Here is a 14,257-nt window from a genome sequence, read left to right on the forward strand (position 1 = left end):
TCTGACCAGATTAGTTTAAGGAAAGGTTGGGCTGGACAGGTTTTTCATTCGGGACTGGACTCAAAGACCAGAGGGGTCACGATCCTGATCAACAAGCGAGTGGTGTTTAAGGTGGGAAGAATAGTTTCAGATGGGGGAGGCCGATACTTTATGGTCAGTGGGAAATTGGAGGGGGTGCAGGTGGTACTAGTAAATGTATAAGTGCCAAACTGGGTCGATGTGGAGTTTATAAAGAGGATGCTGGGAAAGATACCAGACCTGGATTCGCATAAGCTGGTCATGGGAGGGGGCTTTAACACAGTTATTGACCCTGGTTTAGACCGGTCAAGCTCAAAAATGGGCAGGGTGCCAGAAATGGCAAAGGAACTAAAAGGATTCATGGAGCAGGTCGGGGGGTGGGGGGGGGGGGGGGGGGGGGGGGGGGGGGGCAGCGGAGGATGAAGGAGTTCTGCTTCTACTCACACGTGCATAAAGTGTACTCCCAGATTGAGTTCTTTATTCTGAGGAGGGCTCGACTGACGAGGGTGGTGGACACGGGGGGTGCGATTCTCCGCACCCGCGAATAATCGCGAAATTGTCGTAAAAATCGGGCGCGTTTTACGACGGTCGGGAAGGGTCCATTTCCTGACGTATTCACTTCCGGGAAATGGGCTAGGAACGCGGCCGCGTCAATCACGTGCGCGATGACGACGGAACGCGGCGACGACACGATCGTGCCCACGGGACGCCGCCCGACGCCGTAAAAAGGAGCGGACGAGCACAGAATCTGTAGGCCATGATGTCGGAGCCCAGGAGAGCTGCACCTCGTTTTGTGGAGGCCGATGTGGATACGCTGCTCGATGCTGTCGAGCAGAGGAGGGGCATCATCCGGTCGCGGAGAGGGCATCGCCAACCTGCCAGCGTGGTGCGCCAGGCCTGGCGTGAGGTGGCTGCTGCCGTTAGTGCTGTGGGGCAGACCCCTCGCTCTGCAGAGCAATGCAGGAAAAAGCTTCACGACCTCACCAGGGCTGCCAGGGTAAGTGCCAAGAAGGTGCCCCCTGGTCACAACCATCCCTCCCCCCCCCCCTTTACTTAATCACCCACCTCCCCCCCCTGGCACGGGGGGGTGGAGGGGGATTGGGGCAGAGTTATTTGAGGGTGGTTCACAAAGTTGTCACAGACCCAGCGCTCTGGCCCCGTGGAGAGATGCAATCGTCTTATGACAACTTGACCCCCAAACTGTGCCAGTATCTGAACGGACTGCTGATACCTGCCGTATTGTAATGATCTACCTATGTACCCTCCCCCAACAGGCCAAGTCCGCTCACAACACCCGTGAGCGGCACAAGACTGGAGGGGGTTCACCCAACCTGCACCCCCTCACCACCTTTGAGCAGAGGGCACTGGACCTTGTTGGGGGGTCTGCCACCCGGGATGTCGCGCTATGCGAGGTTGGCGGAGCTGCAACAAGTGAGACAACCCTGCATGACAAACACCCCCCCTCCCCCATCCTCTGTCCCTTCACACACCCTGCCCACTGGGATACCTCCCCCATCCTCTGTCCCTTCACACACCCTGCCCACTGGGATACCTCCCCCATCCTCTGTCCCTTCACACACCCTGCCCACTGGGATACCTCCCCCATCCTCTGTCCCTTCACACGCTGCCCACTGGGACCGTCCAGCGGCCTGTCGAGCAAATCTAAATAACCCGTCTCATTCCCTTCCCTAGGACGTGATGCCGAATGACCAGGGCCGTCTGGCTGCAGACGGACACAGGCATCTGCCCCCACCTCACCCGGGGCCGCACGACAGAGGGTGCCCGATCAGCGGGGAGTCCCATCCTCCCCAACCCAATCTGCGGATCAGGACGCCCAGAGGGTGGCGAGACCACAAGCCACGAAAATGGCCAGCGATAACCCTCCGGTCTCTGAGCGGCCCGACACCATTGAGGAGGCGCATAATTTGCGACAACATCGGGCTTGCGGCACTGCTATCTCCCACAACATCCATCATCCCAGAGACACTCACCCCGGCGGGCCTATTAAGTGATGAGTCTCCTGGGTCACAGTCTGGTTCGCACATCACAGCTGAGCAGGTACAGCAGGTGGAGGTCGGAGCAACCGAGGGCCCGGACTCGCGGAGGCCAGACCAGGCCCAGCATGCAGCTGGCTCCCAGACGTTTTCGGAGTTCCTGGAGTTTCTCAACCCACCCGCACAGCCGATGCCTCAAGAAACCCAGGGAGACAATGACGGGATGAAGGGCTGTCTTCCAGACTCTGCAGATGCTGTTAGAGGAGTCGAACCGCGTCCACGAGCAGGGAGTGGTGCCGCTCATGGCAGCAACCCAGTCCGACACCGCACGGATGGCATCCGCGGTGGAGGCAATGGGTCAGGTTATGCAAGGCGTTGGGGTTAATGTGCACGCGTCATCCTCGGCCCTGGACAGGGTTGCCCTCTCACAGGCAGCAATGTGCTAGAGCAAAACGACATTGCCGGCGCCCTGCAGGCCTTGGCCCAGTCTCACCAGGTCATTGCCCAGTCGCAGCAGTCAGTCGCCGAGAGCATCAACCGCCTGACACATGTGCTGGATGGTGTCGTGCACACACAGGTTGAGGTCGCACAGTCCCTGGCGGGAATGTCTAACTCCCTGGACTCCGTGTCTGCAAACCTTCGGATCCTGGTGGATACCGTTGCAGGCCTCCAGGACTGGCAGCGCCAGGTGTCGGTGGTGCGACGGGGCACCTCCCCGCTCGCACCTCTGTCCCAAAGTGAGGCCCGGGGGCCACCGGGCTCCCCGAGGGAGGAGGAGGTTTCGGGGCCCGTCCCATTAAGTCCATCACGGGACGTCCCGGAATTCTCGGCCTCCCCCCGTCCCATCCCTGGTGCATCAGGTGGGCAGCAGGCAGAGCAGGGTGGCACAATATCACCCGAGATGCCCGCAGAGCAGCCTGGCCCATCAAGGCCGGGTCGCCCCAGGAAACGCTTGGCCAAGGAGAAACGAGTCGAGGGGGGCGATTCGCAGCAATCCTCCTCCACTCCTGCTGTATCATCTGGGGATTCACGTAGACGTAGTGTTAGGGCCCGTAAGGCAACTAAGATAGACACTGAGTAAGTTGGCACAGGTGAAGGGCACAGTTTAGTTGTAGGGGCTAGGGCACCTGTAAATAATTGTTAACATTAAACGCACTGTTCCACCTTACTTGTAATACCGTGTGATTGTTCCACAGCCACAGGAATCGTGATGGTGACCGAGTGTCGCTGGGGTTGACGAGCGGTGAAACTTCGGTGCCGGGTGTGCAGTCCCTGCCCCTCCCCCCCCCCCCCCCCTCCCACAGCTAGCCCACGCGGGCACGTGATAGAGTGTCAGTGACGATCTCAGCGGCCACCAAGGTGGATGGTTCAGCTATTGCCATGGGTCAGACTCTCTCTAACGATTCTGAGCTCACAGCTCTTCGCAGAGCGGGCTGTCATCATTCCACATGGCACTGATCACACCCGCTGACACAGCCATCAATGTTGTGCCATACCGTCTGGACCCAGTGGTAAGGGTGATGTCTAAGTGGAGTAGTGCACACTGAGAGGGGGTTGGGGTGGGGGGGGGGGGGGGGGTTGTGGTGGTGGAAGTTGTGTGTTGACCCTCTGCACGACTAGCGATGCAGGTGGTGGTTTGGTGTTCAGCGGGGATGTCACATGTGATACGTGAACCGTGCTGCCACCAAGGCGTCGCGTGCCCGCCGGGTCTGTCGTGCGGCCTCCTGGACATCACCAGCACCTGGGTCGTGTCTGCGAGCTGCGCCTGCCACTCCGCCAGCCTCCTCCTCCTCCTCCCTCTCCTCCTCCTCCTCCTCCTCTTCCTCTGTGCTGGCACCACTGCCACTGACTTCTCCCTCCGCCTCCTGCAGCAGGGCATCTCCCCTCTGCATCGCGATGTTGTGCAGCGCACAGCAGACCACAACAATGCGAGCGACCCTGTCGGCCTGGTACTGCAGGGCCCCTCCGGAGCGGTCCAGGCACCTGAATCTCATCTTCAGGAGGCCAAGGTAGCGCTCCACCACACCCCTGGTTGCTGCATGGGCCTCGTTGTATCGTGTTTCCACATTGGTCTGAGGCCTCCGTATAGGCATCATCAGCCAAGACCCCAGCGGATAACCCCTGTCGCCTAGCAACCAGCCCCTCAGCCGGGGGGGATGTCCCTCAAACATCGCAGGGATATGACTGCGCCAGTATGTAGGAGTCATGCACACTCCCTGGGAACCTTGCACAGACATTCATAATCCTCATGTGGGGGTCGCATACCACCTGGATATTCATGGAGTATGTCCCCCTTCTGTTTGTGAACACGTCCCTGTCCCCTGCAGGCGGGCGCATGGGGACGTGAACACAATCGATTGCCCCCTGCACCCTCGGTATCCCGGCCACGCTGGCAAATCCACGAGCTCATGAGTCTTGACTTGCTTGGTCCTCGGGAAAGGTGATGTAGCGGTCCGCGATGGCATAGAGGGCGTCGGTCACATCCCGGATGCACCTGTGCACCGATGACTGGGAGATCCCGGAGACGTCCCCGCTCGGAGACTGGAAGGAGCCGGTAGCATAGAAGTTAAGAGCGACCGTCACCTTGATGGCAACCGGGATCGCGTGTCCTCCCCCCGTTCCACGTGGGGCGAGGTGTGCCACGAGGTGACAGATATGTATCACCGTCTGCCTACTCAGCCGGAGTCTCCTCCTGCAGGTGATGTCCGTCATTGTTAGGAAAGAGACCCGGACACGGTACACCCTCGGCCTTGGTCGTCGCCTCTGGCGCCGTGGCTGCACCGTCACTCTCCTTTTCCTCTTCCTCCTCCTCCTCCCCATGCTGCCCGACGACTGGCAACTCCTCGGCCCTTCCCTCTGCTCAGTGGCGTGCAGAGGTCTGGTGATGCCCGGGGCAAATCTTGATTGTATGCCCCTAGGACTCAAGTATAAGGCCTAATATACTGAGAAATATTATGAGAAAGGAAAACATTTTGAATATATAAACACAGATGAAACATGAAATAAACGCTTTATTCGATTTTAATATAAATCAATCAAATTTATTAAGTTCTTTTCCCCAAATGATACCACCTGTCACAAAACACCTGAACTACTTCACTTTTTACATCAGCTGTGAGAAATTCTTTTTCAATGCTTATTAAAGCCAGGTTGGTCAGTCGCTCCTGTGACATAGAAGACCTCAGACATGTTTTTATTAATTTCAGTTTTGAAAATGACCTTTTCTGAAAATGTAAGCAGTAATCTGTATGAAACACACAGCGTCGGAAAGACATCCCTCCCATACTGCAGTAAAGACTCCAGAGCATCTTTAGGATCAGGGGGAACTCTATTCCCTCCAGCTCGAAGGAGCATCACAAAATCAATAATTTTGTCATGTAATTGAATTGCAACCACATCATTGTCATAATAATTTGCAAAGTCTGAACATTCCTTTTTTAATTTCTCTCTTTCTTGTTCATCTTCAATCACCCCTGAATTCAAGTTCAGAAGAAAAGAAAATCGGTCACTGAGTCTTTGAAGACGGACACTGCGGTCTTCAATTTCAGTTTTTAATCTGTTCACAATCTCTACCATTACTCTATTCATTTCTTCTTGTGCCGTCAGTCCACTATCTCTTGCTGACTCTCCAGGCATTATTCTTCTTCTCCTTGTTCGTGCAATTGGTATTCCCCAATTTTGACAATATTCATTGGCTAAATCTATTGCATTGTGGATAATTTCGTCATTCTTCAAATTCAAGATATGAATAAGTCCTCTCAGATCACAAGAAGCTTCATGGAACCCCATTTTCGGATCCTGCAAACGTTTTGAGACTTTATCCACTGATGATAAAACTGAGTACCAAAAATTGAATAAAGCTATAAACGGGAACTGTTGAATAGAGTTCAGTAGCGATCCTGCATCAGATTTAGTTTCCCTTGAAAATGCTCCTTCCAGCAGGTGTTGAAGGCTTGCAATAACGTTGTCACACTCTTCGTGGATTACTTGCACAGCATCATGGCTGGAACTCCATCTTGTGTCACACTGTCTTTTCACAGTCCGAGTGACAAATGATTTTAACACTTCCCAACGAGAAGTAGATGAAGAAAAAAAAGTAGAGTTTTTCTAGAATGCCAAAAAATGTAACAACAACAGGTTGCACCTCACTTGCGTGGACACAGGACAAATTGAGGCTGTGGTTCTCGCAGTTCACAAACACAGCTTTTGGGTTAACTTCAAGAATTTTTTGTTGAACACCTCCTCTCACTCCAGCCATAACTGCTGCGTTATCATATGCTTGACCACGACAGTCATTCATGGAAATTTTGTCTTCTTCCAATTTTTCCTGAATTTCATTTACCAGGCTGACTGCATCTTTCTTGTTGACTTGAAAAAATCCCAGAAATGTCTCCTTTATTTCTACTTTTCTGTTTTCATCAATATGAACGTAACGCAGAATTTCAGAAACCTGATCTTCATGGGCAATATCTGGAGTTGAATCCAGCATTATGCTAAAATATTTTGCGTCCTTAATTTCGGAAATTATATTTTTCTTGACAGTTTCACCAAGAAGATTGATTATTTCGTTTTGAATTCTGTTGGACAAGTAGGTGACACTTTTTGGTTTCTCTTTCCCTCTCTGCAAGTGTTTTGCTAAGATGTCATCATATTTGGCCAAAAGTCTGATTGTTGCTAGAAAGTTTCCTGTATTTTCACTGACTGTCTCCCCTGGCTCTGATAACCCAGATATTCCTTCTCCTCGATGTCCACGATAGGCCAGATTCTGTTTTGCCAGAAAGGATATAACCTCGACAATCCGTTCAGTTATAGCTTTCCATCTTTTCTTTTCAGCAGACATTTGCTGTTGAAGTTCAGCATCTATCGTAGTTGAATGATGGAGTAGAACTACAAGGTTCAGGTATTCCCTCATGTGAGCTCTATGAGAAGAGCTTTTCTCATGGTCAGGTATTGTTGGATTTAATTTTCTCCAAGTGGAGAAACCGTCTTCCTTTCCAAAGTTTGACACAGACAACAAATGCTCCTTTGAAAACAAAAAGCAAACAAAACAGTAGCATGCTTTCCGATATGGAGAGTATAACAACCATTTTCTCTCCACAATTTCTCCGTTTGTGGAAACTTTATCAAACCACTGTTTGGAAAATGATCTCCCATCCTTCTCAGCAAATGGACCACTTTTATTCTGATATCTTTCAGGGCCATGTTGTAATATTGTCATCTTCAAATGATCTGGAATCGGTTTCTTCAAACAGCCAAAATCACTCCTTTGCAAAAATATGCAAATATCTTCTTTATTTTCTTCACATGGATCATCATCCTGACAACGAGACTGAGGAGAGAGAGTATTATGTTCTGACCGAGCTGAATCCGTATCAGAAAAATCCTTCTCTGCACCCACATCATCTTTTACTTCTCCAGGTTCTACTATTTCTTCTTTACTTCTTTTTATCCATGCATCTAATGCCCCTCTTTGATGGGACTCTTCTTCGACTCTGGCCCTCTTTTTTTTCCTGTTCTGTGCTCCACTCGGTTGTACACAAAATACTCGTAACATTTCATTTTCTATCTCAAAAACCGTAAGACGCATGAGAAAATGGGAAGAAAATGGTAAACAATCGGTCAGTTGCAGACGGATAAACCATATTTCATTTCTTTGTTCCTTCGTATCAAATTATTTCACACTGATTCTCCACTGATAATTTTGTGCAATTTATATCATAGACTTGCAAATTAGTGGTATCTGTATTCGAATATTAGCATGTTAAGGAATAAATGTCTCCTATTCCGAGATTAAATGCCATAGCAGTCCTCTGATCATCCAGGCTTCACTCTTACTACATCCCACGTAAATATTTCATTAAATATCGCCAAAAAACCTATAAAAACCGTAGTTGCACCTGTTCTAGAGCTATTCACTGACCTGAGTAGGTAAAAGAACTAATCTAGATGCACAAAAAGCTGAAGAAAAGACGAGTTATGACTCGAGGAAACGCAGGAACGAACAGCCACATCTGCTTGTTGCTTTTGATGGTTGCACCACGTACATCATGCGCATGCGTGTGGGGGGGATGGGGAGAAGGACCATTTTCTCTAGACAGAAAGGGTACACCATGTTAAAGGAATAAAGGGCTAACAACTGCCTCTGCAGTGTGGTGAGCCTCCAAAAATTGATTTATCACCGCTGAAATTTTCAAATTACTATCTTATTTCCTTCTCTGGGGCAGCACGGTGGCCTAGTGGTTAGCACAACCGCCTCACGGAACTGAGGTCCCAGGTTCGATCCCGGCTCTGGGTCAATGTCTGTGTGGAGTTTGCACATTCTCCCCGTGTCTGCGTTGGTTTCGCCCCCACAACCCAAAAAATGTGCAGAGTAGGTGGATTGGCCACGCTAAATTGCCCCTTAATTGAAAAAAATAATTGGGTAATCTAAATTTTAAAAAAAAATTTAAAAAAAAAAAAAAAAAAATTTTTTTTTTTTCCTTCTCTGATTGGATGCCCCCATCCAATGGATGCCCGGGGCCAATGCACCGTCGGCCCCCCCCTCTGCACGCCACTGCCTCTGCTGCTGCAGCTGGCCCTGCATCCACTGCAGGTTGTGGCTGTGGATGCTGCTGCATCGCCAAATGCAGTGCAGCGGCCCCAACCACTGCGCAGAACATAGCCGTTCTGTTCCCATACATTGTGCTAACCTACAGAAGGGTGGTGGGGGCAGAGAAACGGGACATGTTAGTCGGAGGTTAGTCGACAACTCGGCAGCCGCCACCCATGGGATACTTGTGTGTCCCGGTGGCCTGGTCGCGCTGCTGACACGCGGGCAGCCTAACCCCTGGTCACTTTCTGCATCCAACGGCCAGTAAACTATGTCCTCCTCACCGGTGTGTCAGTGGCCTGTGGCCGTAAGCCACAGGGGAACCAGCGGCCGTGTCCTCGTGACCGGCACGCCATGGCATGGTGGCAGACATTTTGTAACGGGGTTGGACGGGTCACTCGCTCACTCTCTACCTAACGCCCCCCCACTCCCACTCCCACTCCCCCCTCCATCTCCCCCATTGCCCTCTCCATCTCCCCCACTCCCCCCTCCATCTCCCCCACTGCCCTCTCCATCTCCCCCACTCCCCCCCCTCCGTCTCCCCCACTCCCCCCCTCCGTCTCCCCCACTCCCCCCCCCTCCGTCTCCCCCACTCCCCCCCCCTCTCCGTCTCCCCCACTGCCCTCTCCGTCTCCCCCACTCCCCCCTCCATCTCCCCCACTCCCCCCCGCAGTGGACCCCCCCCTCCCGTTCTCAGGGATGCCTTCCCCGTTGTGGCCAGACTCGAGCGGTGCGCTGAGCGGTGCGCTGAGCGGTGCGCTAACCTCCTGGAAGCAGTCATCAGCCAGCACGACTGGTTGACGAACTTAAAAAGCAGGTGTGTTTCACGCCGTGTAAACAGTGCGTGATGACGTCGGGACTTCGGCCCATCCGGGCCGGTGAATAGCGGGGAGGGCAATTTGTAGCGATTCTGGTCGTGTCGGGGGCGTAATGGAGACATTTGGCGGGAATGGCGACTCGGAGTTTGTGCGGGGTTCGGAGAAAAGCGGGAGGGCGTCGGACCAGCGTCGCCGTAAATATTTGCGACGCCCGCTATTCTCTGACCCGTCGTGAGTGCGGAGAATCGCGCCCGGGGTACTCGCCGATCACAATCTCAGACCATGCCCCGCATTGGGTTGACCTACAGGTTAGTAAAGACAGTAACCAGTGCTCGCACTGGAGGTTAGACGTGGGGCTTTTAGCGGAGGAGGAGGTAGCGAACGGTTGAGCAAATGTATCCAGAATTGCCTGGAGGTCAATGACACGGGGGATAATTTCGGCAGTGGTGGTCTGGGCGGCATTGAAAGCGGTGGTTAGAGGGGAGCTGATCTCAATACGCGCCCACAGGGAGAAGGTAGACAGGATAGAGACGGACCGACTGGTAAAGGAGATACTACAGATCGATAGGAGGTATGCGGAGACCCCAGAGGCAGAGCTTTTAAGTGAACGGCGGAGGCTACAGGCGGAGTTCGGCTTGTTAACAACAGGGACGGTGGTGGAGCAGCTAAGAAAGGTGAGGGGGCGATTTATGAGCTTGGGGAGCAGGCCAGCAGAATGCTTGCACAGCAGCTTAGAAAGAAGGAGGCAGCCAGGGACATAGGGAAAGTAAAGGATGGAGACGGGAACCTGGTGGGAGACTCAGCAGAGGTGAATAAGGCGTTTAGGGATTTCTACAGTAGGCTGTACGGGTCGGAACCCCCACCGGGGCCGGAGGGGATGAGGCACTTCCTAGGGCGGCTGAAATTCCCGAAGGTGGACGGGGAGCTTGTAGAATGGCCCCGATCGGGATCGAAGAGATAGTGGAGGGTCTGAAGGACATGCAGTCGGGTAAAGCCCCGGGCCGGACGGGTACCCAGCGGAGTTCTATAAAAAGTTCACTGGGATATGAGGCAAGGGAGAGAGGGGTGCTTACCCCGACGATGTCACAGGCCACGTTCTCGCTGATTCGGAAGCGGGATAAAGATCCGGAGATATGTGGGTGCGACAGGCCGATATCCCTATTGAATGTGGATGCCAAACTACTGGCCAAAATTTTGTCCTTTAGGATTGAAGACTGTGTTCCGGACGTTATTGGGGAGGACCAGACGGGGTTCGTTCAGGGAAAGCAGTTGGTGTTCAACGTAAGAAGGTTGCTAAATGCGATCATGATGCCCCAGAAGGTAGGGAGGTGGAGGTAGTTGTCGCAACGGATGCAGAGAAGGCCTTGATCGGGTAGAACATAGAACATAGAACAGTACAGCACAGAACAGGCCCTTCGGCCCTCGATGTTGTGCCGAGCAATGATCACTTAAACCCACGTAACCCGTATACCCGTAACCCAACAATCCCCCCATTTAACCTTACACTACGGGCAATTTAGCATGGCCAATCCACCTAACCCGCACATCTTTGGACTGTGGGAGGAAACCGGAGCACCCGGAGGAAACCCACGCACACACGGGGAGGACGTGCAGACTCCACACAGACAGTGACCCAGCCGGGAATCGAACCTGGGACCCTGGAGCTGTGAAGCATTGATGCTAACCACCATGCTACCGTGAGGCCCCCAGTCGGAGGTAGAATGGGAATATCTGTGGGAGGTATGAGGACGGTTCGGAGTTGGACAGGGCTTTAGTGACTGCGTCAGGTTGCTGTATCAGGCTCCTGTGGCGAGCGTACAGACGAATAGGACGACATCAGACTATTTTAGGCGACATCGGGGGACGAGACAGGGATATCCCCTCTCCCCACTGGTCTTCGCATTAGCCATAGAGCCACTGGCAATTGCACTGAGAGTCTCCAGGGGCTGGAAGGGAGCTGGTCCGGGGGGAGTGGAACACAGAGTGTCACTGTACACAGATGACCTACCCCTGTATGTATCGGATCCAGCAGAGGGGATGGAAGAAATCATGAGGATTCTGGAGGAATTTGGCCAGTTTTCGGTGTACAAACTAAATATGGGGGAAAGCGAGATGTTTGCGATCCAGGCAACGGGTCAGGAGAGGCGATTGGGGAACTGCCGTTTAGAGTGGTAGGGGGAAGTTTTAGATATCTAGGCATCCAAGTGCCGCAAGAATGGGAACGGTTACACAAACTTAATCTGGCCCGTCAGGTGGACCAAATGAAGGACGATTTTCGGAGGTGGGAGGCGCTCCCGTTATCACTAGCTGGGAGGGTCCAGATGGTGTAGATGACGAGATTCCTGTTTGTGTTCCAGTGTCTCCCCATCTTTATTCCGCGGACCATTTTTAAACGGGTTAACAAAGTTATCATGGGCTTTGTACGGGCGGGCAAGACCCCGCGAGTAAAGAAGGGGATGCTTGAGCGGAGCCGGGGAGAGGGCAGGCTGGCGCTGCCAAACTTCAGCAATTATTATTGGACGACGAATATAGCCATGATCAGGAAGTGGGTGGTGGGGCGAGGGTCGGCATGGGAACATATAGAGGCGGCTTCATGTAAGGGCACTAGCTTAGGGGCATTGATAACGGTGCCTCTGCCATTCCCACCGGCACGGTACTCCACCAGTCCCGTGGTGGTGGCAGCCCTGAGAGTATGGGGGCAATGGAGGAGACATGTGGGAGCGGAGGGAGCATCGGTCTGGTCTCCAATCTGCAATAACCACCGGTTTGCCCCTTGAAGGATGGACGGGGGGTTTCGGAGATGGCAGAGGGCATGAATTGAGAGGATGGGTGATATGTTTATAGAGGGGAGCTTTCCTAGCTTGAGGGCGCTGGAGGAGAAATTTGGATTGGTAAGGAGAAACAAATTTAGGTACCTGCAGGTGCTGGACTTCCTACGTAGACAGGTCACAACTTCCCGCTTCTACCACCAAGGGGGATTCAGGATAGGGTAGTTTCCAGAGTGGGGATGGGAGAAGGGAAGGGCTCTGACATCTATAAGGAACTCATGGGGGTCAGAGGACACGCAGACTGAGGAGCTGAAGCGCAAATGGGAAGAGGAGTTAGGAGGAGAGATAGAGGATGGTCTCTGTGCGGATGCGTTGAGTAGAGTCAATGGATCCACTACATGCGCCAGGCTCAGCCTGATATAGTTCAAGGTAGTTCACTGGGCTCACATGACAGTGGCCCGGATGAGCAGGTTCTTTGGGTTAGACGCCAGGTGTGCAAGGTGTGTGGAGGGGCCAGCGAACCATGTCCATATGTTCAGGGCATGCCTGAAGCTCAGGGGATTTTGGCAGGGGTTTGCAGACATCATGTCCACGGTGTTAAAAAAAAAGGTGGCACTGAGTCCAGAGGTGGCGATTTTCAGGGTGTCGGAAGATCCGGGAATCCAGGAGGAGAAAGGCAGATGTTCTGTGGTAGCCTGGAGATGGATACTATTAGTTTGGAGGGTCTCAGAGCCCCCAAAGTCGGAGACCTGGCTATCGGACATGGCTAGCTTTCTCTGTTTGGAGAAAATCAAGTTCTCCTTGAGAGGGTCATTGTTAGGGTTCGCCCGGAGGTGGAAACCGTTCGTCGACTTCTTCGCAGAAAATTAATCATCAGCAGAAGGGGGGGGGGGCGATTAGTTTAGTTTAGAGTAGGGGGTTAATAAAGGTGAGACCTGTAAGGGAGGAAGAAGGCTTTCTGCATTATGTTTATAGACTTATGTATATTGTTTATTTTGTCGTTGTTGTGAAACCAAAAATACCTCAATAAAATGTATGTTAAAAAAATAATTTAGGACTGAGTAAATTAGATATTGAAGATTGTATAAAGAAATTAAAGGGGGAGGGGTGTTGGTGATTTAAGGGCGACACAGCAGAGTAAGGGTCATGTGGCCTGGTGACCAATCAGAACTCAGAATGGGCAATCACCCCAAGGGAGGTGTTTCTCCTTGGCAGGGGTATTTTAGAGCTAGCTGCAAACATGCACCTGCCCTGCATGGCTTGTTAATAAATCTCTTGTTCATTAATAAAGTCTCTGAAAGTCCCTCATTACACAGATAGAATGACTTGGTGGCAGAAAGATGGAGGGCAATTATGACCACTGACAGTCATGTCTTTGGTGGAGGTGGGTTGGCGAGTGCATTGCAGCATGTGATGTAATTCAGTGGCTTCTACTGGTGAAGTGCAGTGCCTGGAATTCCAGACTTATTTACATCAGCATGTGCCATGAGTCTCCTGTGCTTCTGGACTGGCCATTCCTAACTCTATTGTATGTTGCTTTCTTCCCTCAAAAACAACACAGGAGTATTCCCAATGGGAAACACATTATGGCGTCTATTCCATGGGGGGGGGGGGGGGGGGGGGAGCAACAGGAGGAAGTCCCAAAATAGTAGACATAAAACATGCAATGAAGCTCCTATCAACAATGAATATGTGTGCCCCAGTTGGAATCTGGAGAAGGGGTCTACACCCTCCTGAAAGAAACATATTTTCCTTATTTAAATTTAATTTTTCCCTTTAAATGGGTCTGAGAAGGACAGGGTTGGGGTTGTTGTTCTCCCAGTTGCAGACAGATTTTGAATTTCTGACTGCATGAGACAAGGGAATGCTGGGGATGTGCCCAATGGTGCCTATGTTGGCACCTGTCTGCCTCATGTTAAATAGGTTCGACCCCACACCTCACACAGAACATTAGGACCAGAGGGAACTGGTGTTCATAGTTCTCATGTAATATACAGTTTTACACAATTGCTCAGTCAGATTTATGGTATGTTAAAAAGGAGAGTCATTTTTAGGTTTCTGGTCGTGGTT

At 52.0% G+C, this 14,257-nt stretch overlaps 1 protein-coding gene and 1 long non-coding RNA gene across 4 annotated transcripts in view; one reads left to right on the top strand and one right to left on the bottom strand.

Moving 5' to 3' along the window:
• The window catches only part of gckr (glucokinase (hexokinase 4) regulator), a 134,985-nt gene that overhangs the window by 73,598 nt on the left and 47,130 nt on the right, over window positions 1-14,257 (top strand). The gene's annotated exons all lie outside the window — the stretch shown is intronic.
• Window positions 1-14,257, bottom strand: part of LOC119967426 — a 92,511-nt gene that overhangs the window by 15,574 nt on the left and 62,680 nt on the right. The window lies entirely within an intron of this gene.

This window comes from Scyliorhinus canicula, chromosome 6 (genome assembly GCF_902713615.1).
Source record: "Scyliorhinus canicula chromosome 6, sScyCan1.1, whole genome shotgun sequence".
In the NCBI taxonomy this organism is placed as follows: domain Eukaryota; kingdom Metazoa; phylum Chordata; class Chondrichthyes; order Carcharhiniformes; family Scyliorhinidae; genus Scyliorhinus; species Scyliorhinus canicula.